Here is a 27,037-nt window from a genome sequence, read left to right on the forward strand (position 1 = left end):
AGTATTAGGACTTTGAAAAATTAATAAATATCTTTCTTCTATCTTGAAGAAAACCTGTACGAAATTTTAAAAAGACCGAACAAAAAATATCTATTTTGTTTAAATAACACACAACAAACCCTCATCTTTTTATACTATAAATAGATAATTCTAAATTATAGAAAACTGATGTATTTCAGAAGAATTCACATACTTAATCAAATTTTTAAAAATTAGGAAAAAAATTGTGCGAAAAGGAAATTGGTAGCATTAAAGAAGTAATTTTTGTTGTAGCATAGTACAAGAATCATTTTTGTCCGAAAATAGTTTTAGAAGACACCGAAAACTTGTATGCGCTTGACTTGTAATTATATTTGTAATAACTTAATATAGGGTTTGAAAAGTTAACAGTGACCTTTCCTCTATCTTGAAGAACATGTGTACCAAATTTCAAGAAGATTGAACAAAAACCGTCGATTCTTATTAAACGGCATAAAAAAAAACAATGATCTTTTTAAATTATAAATATATAATTCTAAATTATAGAAGACACTTCCATTTCAGAAAAATTCCCATACTTAATCAAATCTTTAATAAGCATTGTTTCATCTAATTTATAAGAAGGAGAAGTACCTGTTCAAAGTTGAATGAAACGAGCAGGAGACAAGTCAAGATCAGCGAACAAAACGCTCAGAGTTCCATCAACTTCTTACAGGTGGATGCTGAAATAATAAAAAGACAATCTCCTGACTTTGAGCGCCATATTTCATATCACTGACACTTGAAATTAGATCCCTTCGGATCCTAAAAAAAAGCATTTTTTGGTGAAAAAGAAAAGAAAAAAAAAGTGCTTCTAGGCGGCGAAAAGTCGAGGTGGACATGTCTGAGACAACAAAGATATTATCCTTAACCGTCATTCCAATTTTACCCGGCCAACTTTTCGGGAAGTAAACGCTTTCATATTTTGTTCTACTTTTTTTATTATTTCATTATTATTTTTTTTCCTTCCTCCACCCCCCACCCCACCCCCCTCGTCCAAGAAAGGATGGCCATAAATCACTCGTTTGTTGGCCACGTCATCATTATTCTGGAGGGAGCCTTGGCCGGTCGATATCCTGACTCTCCGTGTGTTGATGGAGCCTAAGAAGCCTCCAACCCCAAACAAAAACAAGGTTTTTGAAAAGGTAGAAATAGATTTGCTGTTGGGATTTCCTGGTTGGAGAACCGGTAAACAAGACGAGAAGCTGATTTTATACAAGCGAAAATTTTGATGCTTTTTCACTTTTCTTCACCAATACGAGGTGATGAAACTCCAGGCTTTTGTTGAAAATAGAAGCAACTCACAGTCAGGAAGGCTAACAAGCTGTTTTTATCTGTTTTGACAGATATTTACTCAGAAATGGAATTTTCATGAATTTCAGGTGATTGAACTTTTAAATGTCTCGCAGCATTATCAAAAGAGGTAAAAAATGCAAGAAAACTATTTAACTATTCAGCATAGCTTGGATTCGTAATTTTCAATCAGGATAAATTATCTTTCATGCAGTAGATTTATCCGAACAGTTCTTAGTTATCCTGATCGTTTTATGGGAGAAAAATCCGTAAGCAAAATCATCCTGATGAAAAATGATTTAAGATAAAAAAAAAATAAAAGTTTCGATTGATGTTTTGAAAAAGAAATATTTTAATATGGCTTGTAAGCATACAAAATGTAAATAACCCTGTTTTTTGTAGTCATTTAATTAATATATTAGAAAATATTTTCGTTTTTCACCTTTAAGGAATAACTTATTTTCGTTATTATCCATTTATCTATATATTCTGCATGCCAGATTGTTTCTGGTCTCAAATAGTCGGATAATTAAATAAAAATAATGGAATTTTTAATAAACTTTTATTTTGTTGTTCAATATTTGGGCATTTCAGACATATTAATAAAGTCAAAAGTCCATTCCAAACAGAATAAGGTTTTAAAAACATAGAAATAAATTTATCGCCAAAATCTCTTGTTTCGTTGAAGTAAATAAAATGAAAAGCTAATTTTACACGTCAAATTTTTTGAACTTTTTTCTCTCCCATTCCGAGTTTGAATCTCCAATCTTGTGTAGAGCCAGTTGAAAATAGAAGTAAATACATTGTGAATGACAAACAAACAAACAAAAAAAAAAAAAGCCAAGCAAAAAGACGCCTAAAAAGCAAGCCAAATCTGTATTCTTATTCGCCAATATTTAAACCTATGTGGAATTCACATGAATAATCGATAGCTATTGTTTTTAAAGTTTTAAATATCTGGATAAAATTGCGTTCTTATTCGCCAATATTTGAGCCAATGTGGAATGTACATGAATAAACCATTGCCTTGTTCTCTAAAATCTCAAATATCTATATAAAATTGTTTTCTTATTCGCCAGTATTTAAGCCAATGCGGTATAATCCTTTGCCATGTTTTTTTAAAGACCCAAATATCAAGATGAAATTACTTTCTTATTAGCCAATATTTAAGCCAATGTGGAATCTACATGAACAATCGATAGCTATGTTTCTAAAGTCTTAAAAATTAAAATTTTTTTAAAGAATTACTAAACATAAATAAATAATTAAACAATGCAACTTAAGACGATTCAGTAATTTATTTTAGATTAAAATGAAAAAAAAAAAAAGTCTTTCATGTAATACAGTTTAAAGTAAACGCCTCTGGGGTGTTTTTGGCTGGATTAATTTTCCCGTATTCCTAGGTACAGATTTTCTAGTGACAAGTCTTGATTGAAAAACTAATAAGCCAATTGTGAAATTGATGAAACAAGTAAAAATTCTGGGAATTTTCTTTCAGTTCGAAAGGGTTAAACTCTAGCTTTTATTTGTTTCAAGTGAAAGAGAAGTAAATACAGTTCCAATGGTTAGTAAAAAACGTAATAAAAATGTTCCTAGTTTTTTTTATGCCAGTGTGTATTTCCGTTAATAATTGGTGCTTTCTAAAATTTCAAATATTATTGACCCAATAGCGATAGTAGGCGTAAGAAAAGCATTAAACTGTTAATACACCATGAATTCATAATTTTCTATAAAAAAAAGTTATTTATGTAGAAAAAGTTATTATTTTGTATAAAGTTTGGAATCTAAAAAAAAAAAAAAATATCGTAAAAAAAAAGCTTAATGTACTTTGATAATTATATTTTATGGATACGAACTCATGTTGTCTCATGCAGTGCTCATAATTTATTAAACTCTAAAAATATACTAGAAATCTATATAATTTTTTTTGTATGCCTTATTGCAAAATCTATTTTTAGAGTAAAATAAATGGTCGCTTCTTATATCATTAAAGAGTAATCCAAAGCAACGAAATCGGATTTTGCCCAATAACAAGATTACGCTTTAAGCCAACTGCTGCTTCTTTGCGGCTTATCCCATTTGCAAGGTCACGGCGTACAGGATTTTCATTTGCTATTGGTTAAAAGAGCCGACAAACCTCCCAGTTACCCTGAGTTCTGTGATGGACAGCCGTTAAGGAGGGGTACCCCTCGTCAAATGCCAAGTTCGTGGTTGTGTACCCTACTCTGCAAAAAGGGAATAATAATAATAAAAAGTTTCCCTCTCTAGACCCTCCTTTTTTTTCTGGTGGGCTGTTGTCCAATACACCCCCCTCTTATGGACAGCTTTTTTTTTTTTCGGTTCCCCCTCCTTCTATAGCAGAATTGAAAATAACATAATAAAATGTTAATGAGCTTATGCTAATTAGGAGTTTTTTATTATATTTAGAAATTTCGTGTTTTTGTCTTAATAAATATTTAACACGTGAAAACAATATTTTCAAAAACAACATTACTTTTTACATTTACATTATATTATATTTAATTTTAATTATTTAGTATATTTGATTTTAAAATAAAGAAAAGAAAGCGAATAATACTTACAAAATCTATTTTAGTGTTATGAAAATGTGAAAGAATAATATTTTTTACTCCTAATTAAGTATATACATTATAAACTGATATTGTTTATAAACTGGTATACTATTTGTAAATTACGTCATGTGACATCATTGGAAAAAGCACGAGGAGGCAAACTGTGGGGCATTAAGCTATTAACTCTTGCTTATAATTATTTTTAGGGTAATATATGACTGTTTAAAAAAAGTTTTCCAAAATTAGTTAAAATTTTATCGGCAATTCATGATTTTTCTCAAAACTTCGGAGTATATTATAATAAAAATTTTACTTTTTCTCACAATCTTTTGTTAAAAAAAATGAATTTTTTGCTGGATACTAATTTTATTTTTACTTTCTCGTATATACAGAAAGTATAGTAATTGCCGAAAGATTCAAACTTGAAATTTCCCACAAACGTTTAGACCACGTTTTAGACCTCAAAACACATTTTTCACAAAAAAGGGCTCAAATTTGCTTTCAGCTAGACGGTTGAGATTCGATATACAGTCTTCACACCAAATTTACAGATTTCTATCAAGTTTTTAAATCTGTTCAGAGCAAGTCCGTCTGTCAGGCTGTTCGAATGCAAGTTAACATGATAATTATGAAAACAAAGAGAGCTAGCTAAATGGTATTCGGTACACAGATTTAACATCTATAGTGTAGACATCTGTGAAATTTTGGGCCAAATCCAACTACGTGTTGATTGTCTGTTAGTCTGTGCTTTCAAAAACATGTAACCCGATAACTCAAAAATGCAATGACTTAAATATATCAAATTTGGTATGGGATTTTAGGACTTCAAATGTAGATTTGTGCCAATTTTTGATTCAATCGATTGAGAAAAACGCGTCTAAAACACAAATTCGATTTTTGCATGCTATTAACCGTTTGCCGGTTATTAATCGCCAAATAACTCGCCAAGGGTGTCACAATAAATTACACTAACCGCATTAGTAAAAAATGCTAACTTTACACCAAAAGTTAATATTTCGTAACTGGTGTACTCCAAAGCCAAATAAGGCGTCCTTTATTAGAGAATATGAAGTTTTGGGAAGACTATTTCCCGCTGGTTGGATACAACAATGAAAATAAACAAAACAATTTTTTAAAAAACTCAACCAATTTATCTTAAATCGAAAGTTTAAAAATATTTTTTTTTGTCCATTTACGAGTTAATTACAAAACTGCACACGTGTTCACAAATTATCACTAACCATTTCAGCTAGATACTGACTGTGCTGACGTAACAAGGTCACTCATAAAAATCATATTTATCAAAAATTCCGTTAAAAGTTTAAAAAAAAAAAATGCTATTCAACAGGCATGTTACAATTGATTCCTATCTACTCTATGTAATCATGTCATCTTGAATTTGTTTTAAATTTCGAACCAAATTAATAGAAAAGAGTGTACGTAAAATGCATACACAGTTTTCTTCATTTTACTAGTAAGCATAAAACATTATATTTTGTTAGTATATGAGAAAGTTGAAAGGAGAACACTCCCAACGGTTTCATAAGCTTTTACGTGCATATATGTAATGATACTTTAAACTTTAATTTCAATTTAATTAATTTCCAAGGTATTATCTTAATTTAGCCCATAGTAACTTCATTCTAAAATATTCTCTTATTTCGTGATCCAATTCCACTTTTTCTACTTAATTAATTCAAGAGTAGCTTTGTAAAATTGCTGAATCGGCAAAAAGCCTAACTTTCCCACACTCCGAGTGAAGGAACAAAATACCGCTGGCAAGATAAATTCTTTTTTAAAAGATCCCTGTGTTTCCTTTACCTCGTCGACGCATGTAGCAAAATTCCCTATCGAAATCTTAATAATATATTAGCACTGTAAAGAAATATTTTCCCTATGAAAATCTCAGGTTATATAAGACGAGGGATAATTTATTTCGCTCTTTTTCCCCACTTCTGCTTTTGTGCCGCGCTGTGGTGGACGTGCCTTGTCCGCGTCTCTATTTGTAAACAATTATGCTTTCCCGAAATGGATATTAAAATTAATTTAAAAATGTAAAAAAGTCTTTTCACTGTCTTCGAAACTGCATTCTGCTTCACATAAAATAATGCTTATATATATATAAGACTTTATAAATATTCAATTTAAATAGTATTTCTTGATAAACTTTACTGTAAGAGTGAGATCCTTTTATAAAATAATTCAAATCTTTATTTAATAAAAGAATACAGAAACTGGTCCTTCATTTTAATGTCACGAGCCTTCCCTCTTAGCTTATAATTAAGTTAAAATTAATTAACTATTTTCTCTTATTATATTGAAATAACTCGGAGATTCCATTAAAAAGGATTTACTTAGACTTTTCTATTACCTTCGAGTTCCAGCATCAATCTAAGTCAGTCAATTTATTTTGAGAAATCGTTCCGCCTTCCAAAGCATCGCATTTCTTTTCTCGCTTTCTTCAATTGGTACAGTTGATGCTCTCCGTCCGCCGACTAATTTATTCCATCAACAACTCTCAACTAAGTAAAACGACGCCCTTTTTCTTTTTTTCCGATGCCGAATCACCCTGAAAATGAAGGGCATGAAAAATCATCATAATATTGAAATGAAAAGCAATCAGAGTCTGCAGATATATAAGGATTGTTTGACATTTGATGTTAATATAAAAGAAAGGTGTATTATTTTAAAGTAAAAAAAAAAGAATAATTGTTTAGATTTTCAATTCATGAAATGCGTTCTTTCGTTTTCTGGTCAAGGATGAAAACGTTGCTATTTTCATCTACTTTCAGGGCACATTTTATAGTGAATATTGATAATGAGGGAATGGAGATTATACAAATATATGTGTGTAAAACATTTTTTGTTTTAAGTAATAATTTATGTTTTATGCTTTAAATAATATCGTCAGTTATATTTTTTTATTCTTTGAGATATTACGGAAAAAATTTCAATTTTTATCCAATATTACGATTTTTTAGTAAGATCCATGACCATCAAGAGGCGTATTTTAAAGGAGAAGGCAGTCAAAAAGGCCGTGCGAAAGTATTTTGAATGTATACAGTTTTAGAAGGGAATTTGCTGATAGAATGTTTTAAGCTTAGCACATTTTAAAGTCATCACGAGATAATAAAAGATCACGTAATTCGAAAGTTAAACCTGATCTTGAGTGAAGGGAAAATAATTGTTTTTAGAACCTTGATAAACTGAAATAATATAAATAATTTCGCTGATACGCGGCCGAAAAGAAGAAACTTTTGAAACTTTAACTTCGATTTATTTCACCACTAAAGCCATAATTTGTACAAGGAAAAAAAAAAAAGCGATGATGAATTGGCATCTGTTTAGATCGCGATACAAAAGAAAACAAATGCTTCCCTTCAATGATTTTATTATGAGATCCTGGTAGGGATTTCTTTATCATGTGTCGATTGAGACAAGAGAATCTTAGGTATCTTCGAAAAGTATGTGTGAATGCTAGGGATTTTTATCCATTTGTTCCTGGTGTGGGAACTATGGATTCAGAAGTTTTATTAAGCGCATGTTAGAATGAATTAAATAAAAGGTGTGAATTGGATCAAGAAGTAAGAGGACATTTTAGAATGAAATTAACATGAGCTAAATTAAGATAAAAGAAAATCTACTGATATTTAATTTAGATTTAAAAGTATCATTACACACACACAGACATATATATAATCTGTTGTTAAATCTCAACTTTCTTCCTTTTTCTCAAGATAATGAAGGTAAAAGTTCAAATTAATTTTTATCAAAATTTAAAAATTCTTTGTCAAGTTATGTCCAATATTAGAACAACATACTCTCCCCATAGCGGAGCAGAAGAAGGAGGAGGAATGAGCATGAGATTAGAACGCATATTCGGATTTTATATAATTTCAAAAGGGGATTTTACTACATTTTATTGCGTATGGTTTTATTTAACTTGGCAATTTGTGTATAATATTTCAACCTACTTTTGATAGTTAAATTTACTGAATTATACTCTAAGAGACGTGGGAAAATCAGACTTCCGAGAACTTAGAAGTTCAAGAAAGTAAAGTTTGATTTCAAGTGATTAAAAAAATAATTTGGAGAACCTAGATAAAATGAATTTAGTAAGCGTATAAAAATTTTCGGAATATACTTTTGTTAGTCTATAAAAAAAGTGAAAGTATTTTTAAACAAAAATCTGAATATAAAGACAAAAGTCGTAAAAAGGGAGATGCTGGCATTAATATTGCACAGATTGAAATTTTATGACATTAAGAATTTTCTTTCTGATATTCATTCTCTCAGTCATTTACGACTTTGTCCTGACTTCCATATTTCTGAAAACATTAAAAGCCTTTTTTTTTTTTTTTTTTTCATTTTCATAAATATTATGGAATTTTATAATCAACATGAAATTGAATCATAATGGTCATTTGGAATCAAAAGTAAAATAAATTTAAAATTATTTAATTATTTGTTACGCTTTGAAAATATTGAAACATTGTATTGTTATCGGAAATACAATATTTCAGATCTTTAGAACGTCAAGTCTGAGTAGAAAATCGATTATAAAACTCCATTTTTGCAAAAATAATGCAAAAATATCAATAAAATGTTTTTCTAATTGCTTTGAAATGAATAAAGGCTCATATATGTACGATTCAATACTACAGTACATACTATTTCTTAAATTATAATCAATTATATATCAAGCCAGAGGTGTCTTGAAATTTTTTTTTCAAAAATCGCAGATAAATCAAGTATTTCCCTTGTACAGCTCTTTGAAAATGTGTTATTCCGCTGTAACAAAATCACAGCAACTAATGGATATATGGACCATTTGATTTCACTTTCTAAACATAAACAAGCGAATGAGATTTAAGTTGAATCTTTCAAATGAGTTAAAAACAATCAGTTGCGTTAAATGCAATTGAAACACTGAAAAAAAAATAAGAAGAAGGCGAAAAATTATCAAGGAAAAAAAACCCTAAATATTTTGTTTCAAGATGTTCAGTGATCTTGAAATTGTATACGGACACTCAGAAAGTGAATGTTTAAGCGAACCAATGTTCAACAATCTTGGATCAATGACTGGAATTTCTGAATTTTAGGAGGCCAGATATTGTTAGGATTTAAAAAATTACCTTTGTTAATTTCAAGTCGATATTCAATATGTCTTCCAACACCTCTCATAATCCAGTGAAAGACATTTTTCAGCATTAATGAATATTATTTTGAATATATATTTAAATTAAGAAATCAGAAGCAAATCTATTGAAATCAGCTTTATTTTTATTACAGTAACCGGGCTATGGTGTGCAATCTTCTGATTGATGCCTTTAAGTTTTGTATAATAATCCTCCTGTTGATTATCAAGCATCAATTGCAGTTCTGCCGGGAAATTGTTACACCCTTTTAAAACATTAATGGGACTCCTGAATTTAAAAAGCTTAGAAATACTTTTTGGAAAAAACTGAAGAACCCTTATAAAAGTGAGATTTGAGAACATTTAAATGGTAGCATGAGTCCATACTAGCTGAGGGGAACGGCTTATTTTGACACGCTTGAAATCTTGACTCAATCGGGGAAAAAGTTTTTTGCATCAGTTCTTCTTTCTGAAAATTTGAATAAACATTAGAAAGTAAAAACTTTAGCATGTAAAGCTGTAATGTTCTGCTCAAATTAGCTAGAAAATGTTTTTTGTAACATAAAATACGAATATCTTTTTTTTTTAAGGAAAAATCATTTACAGTGAAATTCTCTGTATCTAATAATTTTGATCTAATAATTTTTTGGCTCATTCGGAGATAATTAAGAATCGTCATGACTATTGCAAAAGATACCAAAAATCTTATATATATAAAAAAGAAAGAAACAAAAAAAAAGAAATATATATGGAAATTACAGACCAAAACCAAAGAAAATTCTGATAAATTATTTTTTCAAAACTGTAAAATAATTATTATAGTCCTGTATTTTCCGAAATTATTTATTGGATAACAAGCGATTACTTTTCCATTGTATATGGTTGGTATTTTGGACGACATATTATACGCACTTTGGTAATTTTTCAAAATAAATTCAACATCCATAAAAAGGTAAAAGTAGTTGGTGTTTTAAAAGCAAAAACTAGCCATACATGTTTTGCTTACAGTGCCAAAAATATCTTTATGGAATCGAGACTCGTGATGTCATAGCGCCCTTATGTATCTGGGTGCTAAAATTCAAATAGCATTTTGTCTTTTGAAATGTAAGATAATTTCACCTTCTATCTGCTCATGTAAATCATGGAGATAATAAGTAAAATTTTTTTTCTTTAGCTTTCAACGATTGAGAAAATAACACGATTAAATATCTGAAGAAACTATGAAAATAATTTAAACTTCCATACAATAATGAAATTTAATTTTGAAAATTAGGTTAAAAATGTTTTTAAAAATCGTCAAAATTTAGGAAAATTTCAATAATAACTAAAATAGAAAATTAAAAGAACATTTTTTAATTTTTAAAATACTTTAAAATCGGTTTTGGGCAGTTGTATTTTTTTCAAATACAATTAGGCAGTTGTATTTGTGTTTATTGCCACATTATTCCCTAAAAACTGCAACATCTTGTTGCAGTTTTTGGGGAATACAACCATTCTTTCAACCTTAAAAAATTCAACCATAACTTTAAGTAATTTCAATTATTTAAAATTATTGTTGAATTCTTAAAAGAAATTGAGCCGAGGGACACATTCTATCTTCCAAAGTATATTTCTACCAAATTCAAATGATCTTCTAGCCACAGACCAAATGATTTTTACACATTTTACCACATTTACACCATTTTTTACACATTTACACCATTTATTTTTTACACATTTTTACCACATTTACGTAATTTTTTACACATTTTTACTACATTTACACCATTTTTTACACATTTTTTAACACATTTACATAATTTTTTACACATTTTTAACACATTTACATAATTTTTTACACATTTTTACCACATTTACACCATTTATTTTTTACACATTTTTATAATATACACATTCGCATTCTCTTTCATTCTTACTAGATATGTACATCTTATGAAATAAAAGAATCGACACTGAAAACTAGGAAAAAAATACATAGGTTCAAACAATAAAAAAATATGTAGTTGTTGTTTGCAAGATCAATATGAAAAATTTCCTCGTAAAACGAAATTTTTGAAAGAAAAAGCAAACAAAATTTTTCCTATTACGGAAAATAAAAAAAGAATGCAAATAACAACAATTATAATAATAATAAAAATTTTCAATTGCCATTTGATAAGCGAAATAGATTTCCCTTTCCCCCAGGGTGAATATCGTGAAGTAGCTATGATAGATGTTTCCAATTGTTCATTCAGTAACTTTAAGCACCAACTCCCACATTTGATGTGCACAATAGAAAACGGGAAACAAAGCATTGCCAGATGGAGATAGGGATATTTGATCTACTTTACCACATGCTAATCTCCCACGGCGTAATAATATTTTTAAATGATTGCATTATGATTCCCTTCTCCTTATAAGGAGAGGAGGGAATAAAGGAGAGATGAGGAATCAGGAATTATTTCTCACATACAAAAATTTTATCATCTCATTACGTAAACTTTATCACTCCAGAAATCTTCAGAAATGGTATTCTGCCTCCTATCATCCTCAGTTTTTGAGAAAAATCGAAAAAAAAAAAAAAAAAAAAAAAAAACACATAACATTCTAGGAGGCATTTTTGCGACAAGACAGAAATTTCAAGCCCCAACCACTGGTTTCGGTTCCACTAATTTTTGTTTCATATAAAATTTTATGCCCCTTAAAAGTGTCAACCATATTCATCGATCCAGCCCCCTTCAATTTCAAGAAATATTCCAAAATAAATGCTGAGTTCTCAGCTTCAACAGTTAGAGCAATTTAGCCACATGGCTAACTTATCAGATTGTTCCATGTTTATTAAGAAGAAAGGATAGTGCAGAACAATTTTATAGCAGAGAATTCAAGCACGAAGCAAAATATTTTTAGAGTAGCACATTTAGCCGTGGAGCAAAATACTTGAAATAAAACTACGTTTACTGTTGTAAGATGTAGTTCTTCAAAGGTGATTGACATGACTGAATTCATAGTATTAATATGATAGCAAAAAATTGGCCATCAAAGATGGTTCACTATTTTTGGCTATTAAAAGATGTCTAAATGAGTTATTATCCTATTAACATTATCTTAGATCTGATTGTCACAGATTAGTTAATGAAAAGTATAGTAGAAAATCTCATGCACATTGCCAGAGCGTTTAAGAAATTTTTAAAAAAATTATTATTTACAGTATACTCTAGTTTTAAATCTGTATAATAACTTTGGGACTTTTGTTTTCTTTTAATGTGGTCTTTTCTATCCATAATAATGAAGAATCACTAACTAATCACCAAACTCGGATTGAAGCAAATACAAATGAACGGTACTGATACAAAAAAAAACTAGGAGGCTCGCCACAATTAAGCGAGTTCCATTGCTCAAACCTTTGGTTGGAGCTAAATTTCGCAATAACATAATAATAACACAGTCTGGCTTTAAATGCAGTTTATATGGTGCCATTTCCCTAGGTGTTAAAGAATTAAGAAATTCTACAGGAAATATTAGTCTGTCATTGGGATCATCACTAATTATGTTATCAACAGCTTCATAAATAATTGCTTCCCCAGGCAAACATGTCAATACCTGATTATTTATTTCAATGGAAGCAGCATTAGTAACAGTTAGAATAACTCCGCCTTTCAATTCTTGGGGCATAGCTGTGCTGAAATTTAAATCACCATCTAGTTTTTTTACAGGATTTTGTTCTGAAGGGTAACAAACATCAGGAAACATAACAGTATCTCCACTCTTTCCTTCATCGACCGCTCCGTACACATAAACGTTTAATCCTATCTCGTTCAATACGATTGGATCTTCTTATGAACGATTCTTGAGCATTTTCATTCGACCTGCCTTCTCTTTTTCGACGATTTCGTTTTCAAATCGATACGGCAGGCCTGAAACCCATAGTAAAAAATTTGTCCTGTTTTTTGACCGTTAATTTTTTGTTTAAAAGTTTTTCAAACCGATGCAAGAATAGCGTTCGCTTGAAATCTTATCAAATTGCGTGTTGATGTTCCCTGGCGATGGAGTGTTGCCAAACAGCGATTAACAAATTCGGCCTGATTTTGCGTCCACGTAAGCATTATATATACGTGTGTGTGTGTGTGTGTAACGCCGAAATGCAAAATAAAAAATGACAGAAGAAAATACTAGGAATAAACCTTCAATTTGGCTCGTGAAGAAGAATATAAGCTAATAAAAGTTGCAGACGTCAGCACACTGACCTTTGCTCCTTAGTCATGCTTATTTTTATTCGCACACTGATAAATCAGTCAATTTAAATTTTAAAAACTTGCTTGATGCCAAAACAAAAATTGGAATTTGTGTATCCGATAATGGCAATATTAGAGAGGCTGAAACAGCTTTAACTCAATTCAGTGTTACAGACGGCGGTGAACGAATGTATATACTGATTCTAATACTTAAGCATGAAAATATTAAGATTTTAAGCATGGGTGTATTTAGATCTTTAATATAAAAGTACTGATTAAAGTATACATTCATTCTTAAACAAATAAATTTAACTAAAAGTTACGATTTCTGAAATAACATCTAGATTATAACCTTATAATCGAAAGGAAATCCCATCTAACAAATCTCAGAGTTCCCCGAGATTTATCAACAATAAATAAATAAATGAACAAATCTTTATTGGCTTCATTCTCAGAAACGATAACATAAGATAAAAGGTGCGAAAGAGCGTGAAACAGAAAGGGAAAGAAAAAAAAAAAAATGGTTCAGATTGCCCTTAAGAGCCAACTTCAAGAAAGAAAATGGAAGAGAACGAAACGAAACCTTCTCTGAGAGAAAATAAATCAATCAAAGCACCTAAAGTCACTCGCAACCGGTCATTTTGGCGTTTTTTTCTTTCTCCCGAACCCGCATATCTTTGGCGAGATGGAGTTGTTGGCGTAAAAACAACCTTGTCGCCTTCGCTGATGCGAAAATTAGTGACTCATTTATCACCCTGCTGAGAAACCTTCATTTGTCAAACCCCGAAGTTCCGACTTTCTCTCCCGTTTTGAGAGCGGAAAATTTTTAAAAGAAGGAGGAGGAAAAATTCTTTCATAAGCCCTAATGGAGTTTATGAATTTTGAAAGGAGACTAGGAGAAACAAAATTTGCTTCTTTTTCTTAGAAAACTTCATTTTATTCATCCACTCTTAACTTGATTAAAAAATGGCGGAAGAGTACAATCTCTTTCCTCGAGCCTCAAAGACTCGCTGGGAGTTAAATGTTTGTTGCTGTGACCTGATTTAGGTAATCTAAGCCAAGGTCTCGATGTATTGAGGGAAGGGGGGGGGGGATGTATAAGGAAACTTGTTTTAAGGTATGTTTAAAATTTTATACCGAGGTATGAATCAGGTTCAAGGAATTTTTATCCATAAGAGAAGAACTAAACTCCCTCAAGAAACTATTAAATATAAATATAAAAAACGACCTAGTAAAGAAAAAGAAATGGAATTAATAACTACCACTTTGATGCTATTTTTTTGTGAATAAAGAAGAAGAATTTAATTGAAGATAATTGAAAGTGAATTAAATTTATTTCAAAAGGAATAAAATTTTGAGGCTTTAAAAGCATAACTTTACGGTTTATAGGTATAACTGATTTATATTAACAAAGGCAAATCAAAGGCAAGAGTTAGTAAACGCTCGCCAAGGGTTTCAGCTAGAAAGCGGGTCCCAGAATAAGGAAAGAAAAAAAAAAAAAGCTTATTTTTACTTTCTCGTTTACGTTGTGTCAAGAAAGTATTGTATTAATCAAAGAATTCAAACTCGAAATTTTGGCGAATCTCCATGTTTTTGACCTTTCTTCGGAAAACGCATTTTTGGAAAATATCCGTCTGTCTGTCTGTGATAAAGATAATTAAAAAAGTTTTTGATAGATGAAATTGATATATGGTCTTTATACCAAATTTCTAGATTTCTATCAGGTTTTGAGCAGGATTTCATTCCGAAGATGTCTATCTGTCCAGAAGTTCGAATATAAGTAAAATTAGCGATACTAAGTTAAGCGATGATTACAAAATGAAGACAGCAAGACAGATTACACACATTACACAGATTTCACGTATATAGTGTAGACACTTAACTAATTTTGTGCCAAACCCGACAAGGGGTTAACAGTCTGTTGGTCTGTACTTCCAGAAATATGGGATATGTAATAACTCAAAAAAAATTAAATGTATCAAATTTGGTGTGGCATTTTGTGACACTAAGTGTAATTTTGTGACAAATTTTTGTTCCTATCGGTTGGAAAAAATTTGCATAAAACACAAATTCTATTTTTGAATACTATTAATGGCAAGCAAGTGATTATTCGCCAAAAAATTAGCCAAAGTTGACACGATATATTCAATAAAAAGGCCGAATTCACGCCAAAGTTAATATTTCATAACTACTGTACGCCAATGCCTTGCAATGCATTTTCTGGGACAAAACTTTTATTAGACAGTATGCGATAAAGTTTAAGAGAGACCACTCTCGCTGGTTATTATTTGTAATTTACCATATTTCAAAATTTAGAAATAAACATTATTATGGATTCATTAAATATTGTTTGGAAAATAATTATTATTTTTGCATTTATAAAATATAAAACATTTTATTAAGAATTAGCAATTAAAACGAATTCTCAATTTTTTTCATTATAACATACCCATTTAATATATAAAAACAAAGTCTCTCGATTCAGCGTTTTGATTATGAATTAAAAAAATAATTAAATTAATTATAGATATTAAGTAATATCACAGTTATAGTTAGTAAAATTGTAATTATAATGATGTATTCTTATATATTTTGAAACGCAGTGATTGACAATTTAAAATGCATAAATACATACATTTTCAAAAAGCTTTCTAAACAAGTTTAATCAACCTCTGTTAAACGCTTTTTTTCATCTTAAAATCTGAGATTTTTCAGCGATAATTTCAAAGAGCAACTGCAGTATTTTTATATAAAGTTTAAAATATTATCTATAATTAAATTATTCATATACTCAACCCATGAGAATAGGAATTAAATACTGGATGTTCATGGAGTGATTTAAAGGGTAAGTCAAGCATATAGAAACAATTAATTATATTAAAGAAATGAATGCATCCAATGGGGCAGTGACGGGAGGCAAGATGCCCTGTACAGCATGGAAGTCTATAGATATCTACAGCACTATGACTTTTGTGCCATTTTTAAAATCTAATAAGATGATGGTGGCAAAGATAAAGCTCCATTTACCCTTCTTAAATAACCGATATTACTTGAAGGCGATATAATCATATTAAGCCCCAGGCACTACTTAGTTTCGTTTCGTCACTGTATAAACTAGATAAAGTGCGTAACGCAGAATAAATAAAATGCAAATTTACAGCATCATTATAACAGGTGAAATATGTATAACTTCGGACGGTAAGTCATTTGAACATTTTACCAAAGTTTTGGTGTTGATATAACATTATACCTGCCAATGTGCGTATGATATATAATTATCTACTTAACTAGGTTGTTGCGAATTTGTATTCAATTAATTCTATGTAGCACATTTTATCTGGTGTAATTATCTTTCACAACCATCATTATATTTACGATTACATGTTCTATTACAGAAATTACTTGTTCTATATGTTTGACCTATTTATAAAGCGCACCTTTAACATTGAACAACCTTTCGAAATGCTGAAAAATTTACATGATTTAAAAATTTCTTAATGACAATTGCATCCATTAACAAACTGCATTTAAGAGCTTAACTAATCCTCCTGAAATGCACGACAAAAAAAAAATCCAGATGGAAGTGCTTTTATAAAAACAAATTGGTCAAAGAAATCATAGCTTAATTTGAAAAGAATTAATACTCAATTTAATGCAACAATTCATAGTACTGTCTTTAATTTAAACCATTTAAGAAGAGTTATAAGCAAAATAGCGGTAATTACTAAGCACACACACACACACACACACACACATGCACATATTACTAACAAAATGTTAAACAAATTTTATTTTGTTATTTATTTTATTAAAAAATTGAAGTTATTTTTTAAATATTTTAATTTATTTAATGCCAATACCGTGATTTCCTTACAAGATTTTAAAACCTTATCCTTCAAACGGTAAAAAAAACCCCGCCATTTTTAATAAAAAATTACAGAATTGAAAATTTATTTAACATTTTTCAAGTATACATTTGAAGAGTCTGTGACCGGATTATATCTTGATAATACATTTACATAAGAAGTATTTAAGCTATCGAAATTACCGAACTCCAGTCAGAGGCTTAAAAAGTCTGTCAAATTTAAAAGTTGATCGGTTTCTTTTTTAATCCCACAATTTATACATATTCATCAAAACAAATTTTTAAAAAAATCTTTCAAAATCATATAGATGTGCATGTATTAGGCTCCTTTCTGTAAAAGATATTAAGAGTTATAATTTTCAGATAATAGAAATTTAAGATGAAGTAGATCAATTTTAAGATATATTTTTTCATGATTATTTAAATAGAAAGAACAAAAATTAAATGTCCACAATTTTAGTTAAAGCATTTTTATTTCCTTTCATTTAATAATAATATTCTTTTATATATTATTTACAATTATTTTAAATATTATTTGCTGCAACTTCTCCTCTAAACATACACAAGCACACACACACACACACAAAAAAAAAAAAAAAAAAAAAAAATGGTGGCTTGAAATATTTAAATAAATCAACATGAACTGCATAAAAGAGTTCAAGCATTTCTATTGAGCGCTTATATACATATAAAAATTTATATATATATATTTTAAATTTTGAATAAGGTATAATTTCAAATTACAATGAGAAAAATACAGTATTAAGTGAAATATCCGATGTTACACGGAACGAAAATATCTTTTTTCAAATAAAAAGTAAGAATATAATTTATAGTCCCAAAACTTTAATTATAATTTCTGTAAGTAAAATTTGAAAAGAAATTATTCAATAGTTTGGATTTCTAGTGCGAACAAAGTAATATAAATTTTATCCTTTTTAATATATGTTCTACTGAACAAATTATTATCATTATCTAAACTGGTAACGCCAATTACTACCTTAATTAAGATTGAATTTTCAATTTAAAAAAAATTTCAACATTGTAAATGACTTCTTATGGGATTTATTAAAATAACACTACTCAGACAAAACTGTAAAGAAAAATCAATAACTGTAACCGATTCATTATTCTACTTCGTAGAGCTTACCTTAAAATCTTTTATTTCATCAAACAGTTCAATTAGATTTTTGCAAATTCTTATTTACAGAATTTCTTAAAATTAAGAAGCAATTTTTAAAACCGTTTTGCGGATAATGAATAACAGAAATTCTAGAGAAATTTGCAAAGTGGCATAGAACAACTTTAATTCGCGTTCATACCATTCACCTTGAAATTTCTTATTTCACAAGTTATAACTGTTTACTTAGTACATTGTCTTTTGTACACCTCATACACAAAGAAAACTGTTTTACATCCACTGCGGGAACATAGAAGAGCTGCTTGTTCCACGAGAATCTGCAAATCTGTATTCAGCAACCTGTGTGCATTCCGGAACCAAAACTGCGCGGTGTACAAGGTCGCTTCAGGGGAGGGTGGCAGGCGAACAAATCGCGTGTTGGATTGCCTCTCGTCGAAACTCGACCAGTCGGACAGGTTTCTTTTTGAATAGCGTAACCGTTGGGAAGAGCCAGGTGAGACTGACGGACAACAGGAGTAGAAAAAAACAAACCACTCACGGAACGCGTAACCGTCCTTTCTTCCCATTTTCTCCACGTTCTCTTATTCTTGAATCAGAATTTTCTACGGAACATGAAATTAATTCAAGCCTCCCTACGTAACTGCATTTTTGTATCAAATATTCTGGAGAAGTTGATCCAAGAAAGCTTTTGTTCTGAATTTCTCGGTATTCGGGATGTTTTCTTCTGAATTTAGAATTAATACAATGTTGAAACCTCGTGCACAGTTTGAGTTAATTTTATGTAAATAAACTCGAAAAATGTCATTTTTATCACTGAATTGTTTTCGTTAGCTAGTTTCGTTAATTTTCATTAATGCACTGCTAAGGTGAAGTAATAGAAATTATCACCAAATGTACCAAATATTTAAATATATGAGTAAATATTGGAATAAATGCAGCTTGATTTTAAAAGAATCTTCTCCAGACTCAATCAATGGACCAATTTCTTCAATTTTCATTTTATATGGAAGTTCAAAGCTCATAACCCATAGTTATATTAACAATGGTAGCTTGTCTCACACCAACTTACACTTTCCAGAAATATTTTTAAAATCTCTGTGGTAAATAGAATAGGTAAACAGGTAATAGAAATTGTCGAAAAATTCGGTAATCGAGATTTAGAAAAATTTCCAATCTTAAACCTCACTACAGTCGAAAAACAATTTTGCAATCAGCCATCTGCCTGCGAGCATGATAGCTAAAAATTGATCAAATTACACAAATATAATTGCTATGTGATTTTAGCTTCAACATTTTAGATCAAATTATGAACTAAACCAGTCAAATCATGTGAACGCGAGTGCTCAAAGTGACCTAATTCAATGAAATTTTGTATTTGAACTTTTCATCAAAATCTTAAATATTATTTTAGTTTCGATTGACTGTCTAAAGACTGACATTCTGTCGACTGACTGTTCTTCTATTAAATCATTTGTTTGCGTTCGGAATTTCTCAACATTTCGAATGTTTTTTTTTCAGATAATTTTGAATCTTGAATTAACATAATGTTAAAATAGTTAAAAAAAATTATGTAATTCGAACTTATTTCGTGTAATTCAAAATCACAAAATTTTATTTGTAATTCTGAATAACTTTGTTGGTTAAATTCGTGATAAAATTCAAGTAATCAAAATTCTTTGAAATCACACTAATACTCATAATATATTGAACAGATCGTCGCCGATTGTAGTATAAGAATCGATTATGCCCTATATTTGAAGGCTCATTTAATGATTACCTTTAAAAATACACCTTGAGCTACGAAGAGCGAGCTTCTTAATATTTTACAAAGACAAAATTTCTAAAGATTCGTGCATGATAAAGTTTCCTGACAAACGCTTTAAAATGCCAAATCAAACAAGGAGGCAGGTATGTTTTATTTATATAAGCTACAATGAATTTTCCTGGTAACTAAATTTATGTCATTTATATATTTAAAATAATTGGCAAAACCAAAAAACTAGTTCCCCAGATTAGAACACTCGTCCTATTTCGCAAATTTTTATTTCATATAAAAGCCCATAAAACTTAAATGTATTCCTGAAACTCCCACCCCTCATTTTTGAGAGAAATTTGAAGATCATTACTTCACTATACATTATCTGGGGGTAAGTGAGAGGAAGATGACAGATTCTTCCAGTTCCAATCAGTGGTTCGATTTCACCAATTTTTATTTCATTTGAAAGCAAGTGATATTTAGATACATCATCAATAATCCTTGTTCCCTTTCGCCCTCTATTTTCGAAACATGTCACGAAATAAAACGTTGATAAATCTTACAATGATTGAAATCATCTCATCAATTTTATTCCATTTTTTTTGTGCGAAATTAAGCAACCAAAATGATCTCTGTGTACTGCGCGAATTTAATTTACAATAATACCTGCTTTCATTTGATGCGATTATATTGTATAATATTATATTATCAAATTTGGTTGGCATTAATAAATTATTGCTATCAATTTGGTTGGCGAAAAATAGGCTGAAGCAAATCTTTGAAAAGCTTTGAAGCTTTCTATGAGTTAAAATTCAAACTTTAGTTTAAATGCAAAATATTTAAGAGTTATTTATTTTGCCAAATAATAATTGAACACGTGGAAAAGCTCTGTCATCGACTATCTCCTACACGCACACATGTGTGTGAGTTTTAAACGTCGCAATATTGTGAAAATAATTAAGAATATATTTTAGAATATTACCCCTTTTCATTGAACAATTGAGCTTACAGCTTCGCATATATATAAGATTTTGATTTTGATTACAATTTGGACGATATCGATTTTGACTATGTATCAAACTTTATTGATCTAGTTTGCTGTAGAATTATTGTATTGGTGTTTGAATATTGTTAATTGGGTTTGAATCGGAATTATTGGTATTTGAATTTTGAATTATTGTGTTAGTATTGCATTCTCACAAATTAATATATCGGGAAAAAAGTCAAAATTTTGACTGATTTGGTTCAAAATTTGGTACAAATTAAAAACTTTAATTGGGAAAATACATGCCGAATTTCACCCAATAAACTTGTTACATATTTGAATTATAATATTTACATGAACTCAAATGGAATGGCAGGTTTTCCACTGAATGATTTCGTTTGGAATTTCTTAGGAATCTAAAACTTTGATGTTAAAATTATAAGCAGCATTTTATCGTCCTAACTTGTTAAGCTTATAAGCTATCGTATTTCCAGGCTATACAGACTAAAATCCTAGAAAAAAAAATCAGATTTAAGTTAGAGATGCATCAAAATCTCGAATTTGAATTTTGAATGAGAAAATATTACAATATTTTCTCATTCAATATTTCACGAACGAAGAAGTAAAAATAAAGCTATGTATTTTCGATTCTTTCCATTATCTTTTGTTATCATAGATTCTATTCATAGTAAGAAACAAACCTTTACAAAAAGAGTTGTGGTGAAGCTTATAAGCTTCACTCCTGTCCAGGAGCTGTTATCTGGCTTATAAGCTTCACCACAGAGCTTTCATAAGCAGGTAGAAGCAATTTGTTCATTTGATTAAAATTAAAAAGAGAAAAAAAGCTGGAAATGCCTTCAATTCCATTGAAGCAGGGTCGTGGAATACTTTTCATCATTTATCTTTGAAATTTCATAGTGACATTTTAGAAACTCATCTTTTAAAGAGATCTAAACATTTTAGTAACTGCTTTATACTCGACAGTAATGTCGGTTCAATGACTCACTTTCAAATTTATGAGATATGGTGCTCAGTATATTTTATAAAAGATAATAGATTACTTCCTATAGATTCTTAAAGCACAAATTTTCCTTTACCTTAATGAAAAATAATCCAGTTCCAACGATAATAATTTTTCTTAAATTGTTAGAAATTCTCCAGTAATTCTTTCTCCTTCTACAGTAATTCTTCAGTTCTTCTTTATGAGTTCAACTGGCAAACAATGAAGTGGAATAAATAATAACAGTAATTCTTTCTCCTTCTACAGTAATTCTCCAGTTCTTCTTTATGAGTTCAACTGGCAAACAATGAAGTGGAATAAATAATAACAGTAATTCTTTCTCCTTCTACAGTAATTCTCCAGTAATTCTTTCTCCTTCTCCAGTAATTCTTTATGAGTTCAACTGGCAAACAATGAAGTGGAATAAATAATAAAAGTAATTCTTTCTCCTTCTACAATAATTCTCCAGTAATTCTTTCTCCTTCTACAGTAATTCTCCAGTTCTTCTTTATGAGTTTAACTGGCAAACAATGAAATGGAATAAATAACATTTACTGCAAAGTAATAAATAATACATATGACATTTGTAGATATCCATTTCAAAATGTTTGAAACTAACATAAACTTCTTTTCGAAAAAGCAGACGCTTTTAAACTATTACTTCTTTACAGAATAGAAAAAAATCGTTACGATTGTCCCTTTTCTTTAATTATTATTTTTCCTCGACTATCTTTAATTGCTAATTTTTTTATCCATTTACTATTTCAACCTCTATTTGAAAAGTAGTTAAATATCGCTTTGAGTTACAAATTCTCTGACATTGTATCGAATTAAAGCACCAACAATCGTTAAACGTCAAACAATAATTCCTCGAAGAAATGAGCCAAAAGTCTCGCATCAGTCAAGGCAGAGGCAGTCAACTCCATTTCTCCACTGATTCCATAATCAAGCGTCAACCAGAATGACATCCTCAACTTCTTCAAACGAATCATTTAATAGCTCATTTGATAGATTCGCCTCCGTTTGAGTGACGCTGCTTTTGTTCACTTGTGTTTCTGAAAAAAGACTGTCGCGAAATTTAACTTTTGAGTCTCCCAATTACTCGTGAGGTGAAAGAAAGGAATTCGAAATCTGGCATTAGAGCGAGATGAAAAATAAATAGGCTACCTGTCAGATCAAATGAAGAACTTTTTTTTTTCACTTCTCATCGCAAGTTTATGGATGAACATTTGAATAATAGTGTCTTATATTAAACCAATGGAATGGTCTCCCAATAACTTTCTCGCATACTGTATAACAAAATTGTCATGCCAGTAAACGCCTTACGTGTAATAATTTGGAAATACTAACTTTTGGCTACAATTTAGCATTTTTACTTAACTTATTGTATCATCCTTGGCAAGTTTTGTGGCGATTAATCCTTGGCATGCGTTAATATTATCTGAAAACAAAATTGTGTTTTAGACACGTTTTTTTCAACCAATTAGAAAAAAAAAATCGATACACAACTACATTTGTAGTCACAAATTTATATAAAAAAATGATATATTTAAGTCATTGTGTTTTGAGTTATAACTTGCGCATGTTTCTGTAAATATAGAATATAAATATAGGTTGAAGGATCATCGTCCGAGGTCACCAATGTGGCGAATTGGAATGAGCGAGAATAGAACCTGGGACCTTGTGGTTCGCAGCCCAGTAACATGACCACGATACAAAAGCAACATCTCGGGTAGCGTAGCTGTTAACTGGCTTATAAGCTTTCACCACAAGATATTCAACCCGTAGTTAGATTTGGTTGAACATTTGGTGGGTGTCTATACTACAAATGTCAAATCTGTGTGCCGAATCTGTGCTAGAATTATCAGTCTAGTTCTCTCCGTTTTGCAGTTATCTTGTTTACTTATTTTTGAACAGGCAGACAGACGGACCTCTGAACAGATTTTACTTAAAACTTGTTAGAAATCTGTCTATTGGCATAAAACCCATATACCAAATTTCACTGTCTAACTCAAAGTGTTTTTGAGTTATCTTTGTCACAGACTGACGGACTTTTCCTAAAAAAGTACTCTTCGAACTCAAGGAAGTTTAAAATGAAAAGACTGATCAAAATCTCCAGTTCGAATTTTTTGACGATTATTATACTTTCTCTATATTTACTATACGAGAAAGTAAAAAGGTCTATCAGGAATATTTGCAATCAATGTTAATGAATATTTTGTAAATGTAGTAATAAATGTAGTAAATGAAATATAATAAATACTTTTTCAATCTAATTCGAACTGCTGAGTGAGTTTCTTTCTATTAATCTCGGAAACATTATAATTTATTTATAAGTTTAATTCCTTTTATGATGAACACTTTCGATTGAGGGTTGTTCTGTATTGGATTACATTTAATCTCCTGCATTTAAGTTATGAAAATACATTCATATATAAATTCATAAAATTTCTTTCATGCTTTTTACAGTGAGATTTGAAGCATTCTTTCCTCAAGGTTTTTGTATCTTTTCTTTGAGTCTGTCACTTTACTCTGTATTTATATTCGCAGCTATGTAATCGGAACTGCATGACATTGTCTGTACAATATAGCAACTGATCTGTAAATCTAGTAAATGTTAGCAAAGTATATTTGTCATTAGAGAGGTTGTGAACAGCACATCCAAATATGTTATTTAAATGAGTTCGTCTTAGTAAATATACTTTTTTAAATATTTTTGCGTCTTTCGTAATGCTACTGGATCGGCCTGTCGTTCATTAAGTTTCAGGCAATTGTACGGAAGTTTTAACCTATCATCCAGTCTAGATTACTTCCTGCCCCTAACAATTACAGATGTTATAGATATTAATTCATACATTGTATATCCTTTCGATCGATTTACAGAGATTATCTAATACATTAGCCGTACCAGGCCTTGCTGCAGCTGTAATTTTTTTTCATTTTTTATTATATGAACATTATCATTAACTTTCTAAAAAAATTATATTCTTTTTAATTTTATACTAGTTGCCTTAAGTGACCATTTGGTTCGACGAGAACATTTATGGTATTTTATATGAGATAAATTATTTAGATGCAACTTCATATCCGTAGGTCCTCCCAACTGCCTGGCATTAAAGCCTTGCTACGTTAAATGTCTCATTAAAATTCTTTTTATTTCGTATTGTTACTTAATAATATTAGTATTGTTATATTATTGTTATAATTCGTATTGTTATAATATTCGAACTTTCCAGTATTATCCATTTGGTCGCCAAAGTCGCCAAGCTCTGAGTTCATTGACGCGGCACCCGCTCAGCACGCACAGGACAGATCGTACGGCGGTCTTTCTTACGATGACACTAGTCGTGCTGGGAAGCAAAATTACAGGTTTATAACAGTGTATAATCTATGCTAATGTTGACAGTTCCATAACACCATTGCGTTACTAAAAACCTAAATATTTATCTTCTAATTTTTGAGATATTGCAATAACTTTTGTCTTCTAAATCTTCATTTGTAATCAAAATTTCATTTGTCTAATAAATTACACAGATATTAAACAGAATCTTTTCCCTTTAAGCTTTCAACAATGTAAGAAAATCACATGATTAAATATTTGATGAAACTATGGAAATGGTTTGAATTTCAGGGCAACATTATAATATATTGTTGAAAATAAAGCGAAAATATATTATTTAAAAAATTTCAAAGTTCAGAAAATTTTGCATGGCTATGAAAAGGGTATCATTAAAGAGATAAATTTTTAAATTTTGGAACGTTGTCAAATACCTTTTTGTTAGGTTATATTTTTCGAACTTATCACGGAAAATACCAAAAATCAGTTTAATTTTTAAATTAATAAAAATTTTAAAAAATCGCTTCGAGATACAGACCCTCTAAAATATATACATGACAAATATAGGAGCCGTTGGTTTATTAGTAGTAGATATTTTTTTAATTCAACCTTTAGAAACTAGAATTGCTTATTATCATATAATAGCATGGTTTGAATATAAATGCTGGGAATTAAAAAAAGACGTGCTTTATAAACTTTCCAATAATAAACAATGATTATACAAATCTCATTCAACTGTGAGATCGAGATTCAATAAGCTTGATCTGAAAGACAGGTATTAAAAGCTTATACTATAACAACCGGGTGCAATGTGAAACTAAAATCAATTTTTGGTTGTAATTTCATTACAACAATGAATGGTATTGTTACAAATTAGACCTAAAATTAATAAAAATTAAAGAAAAAATTGGATAAAAAGAAAATTGGTATTATCGAAAATTTAATTATGGTATTTGAAAGTGATATGAAGTATGTTTTTGGAATGTAATTTTTTCTGAAGTAATTGTAGAAAAGCCCAACCATTTAGTTGTTTTTTTAATGGATGAAGCTTGTCTTAAATAAAAGTTATTCTAGTTTTGACAGAAACAAGTCCATCTATCTACAATGACTTTTTAAATATTTAAATAAAACTTCTTTGCTTATGCATAAGACCAATAAGTCGTTTAGTTTCAAAAATATTAATAAGACCAATTTTCAGATATATAAATTGTATAAATAAAATAAATAGAATAAATTTAATTCAGATATATAAATAGCATGGGAAAGAAGACGGATGTGCCAGAATTAAAATACTGAAAAGATGCAGATATGAGAAATAAATATATCTGAGTTAATACGAAAATTCATGAAAGAAGGTTAACGAAGATTTCCAAAGTGTTTGTTAATCTTCATTTGAGAATATATTTAATATTCATTTCCTAATTCAAATCTCTTTTGTTTGGTGAGAGGCTACCGATTTGTTCAGATTGCAAAGTGAACCTTATAGTTTTACAAAATGTAATTGAAAGTCCTAAATTTAATTTTTATTGTATGCGTTTCTTTATTCATAACCATTACATTTGCATGAAATGGTTGGAGAACAACCTTATCAGAATATTTTCGAATTTTTAAGAGCTTATTAATTTTATCCATTTTATATAAATATCTTTGTTTTTTCAAGTTTTTAAAATAACCTTTTATTTTAATCATACGTTTATCCCTTATTTAAATATTATTATTAT

At 29.8% G+C, this 27,037-nt stretch overlaps 1 long non-coding RNA gene across 1 annotated transcript in view; it reads right to left on the reverse strand.

Moving 5' to 3' along the window:
* Positions 1-614: 614 nt before the first annotated feature.
* The window catches only part of LOC129980999 (uncharacterized), a 75,876-nt gene continuing 49,453 nt past the window's right edge, over positions 615-27,037 (reverse strand). The window contains exons 2-3 of the long non-coding RNA XR_008785283.1: positions 6,256-6,453; positions 615-701 (exon numbers count right to left, since the gene is read on the reverse strand). This is a non-coding gene — a long non-coding RNA (uncharacterized LOC129980999). The remainder of the gene's footprint in view (positions 702-6,255; positions 6,454-27,037) is intronic.

The sequence above is a fragment of the Argiope bruennichi genome, chromosome 8, assembly GCF_947563725.1.
Source record: "Argiope bruennichi chromosome 8, qqArgBrue1.1, whole genome shotgun sequence".
Taxonomy (NCBI): domain Eukaryota; kingdom Metazoa; phylum Arthropoda; class Arachnida; order Araneae; family Araneidae; genus Argiope; species Argiope bruennichi.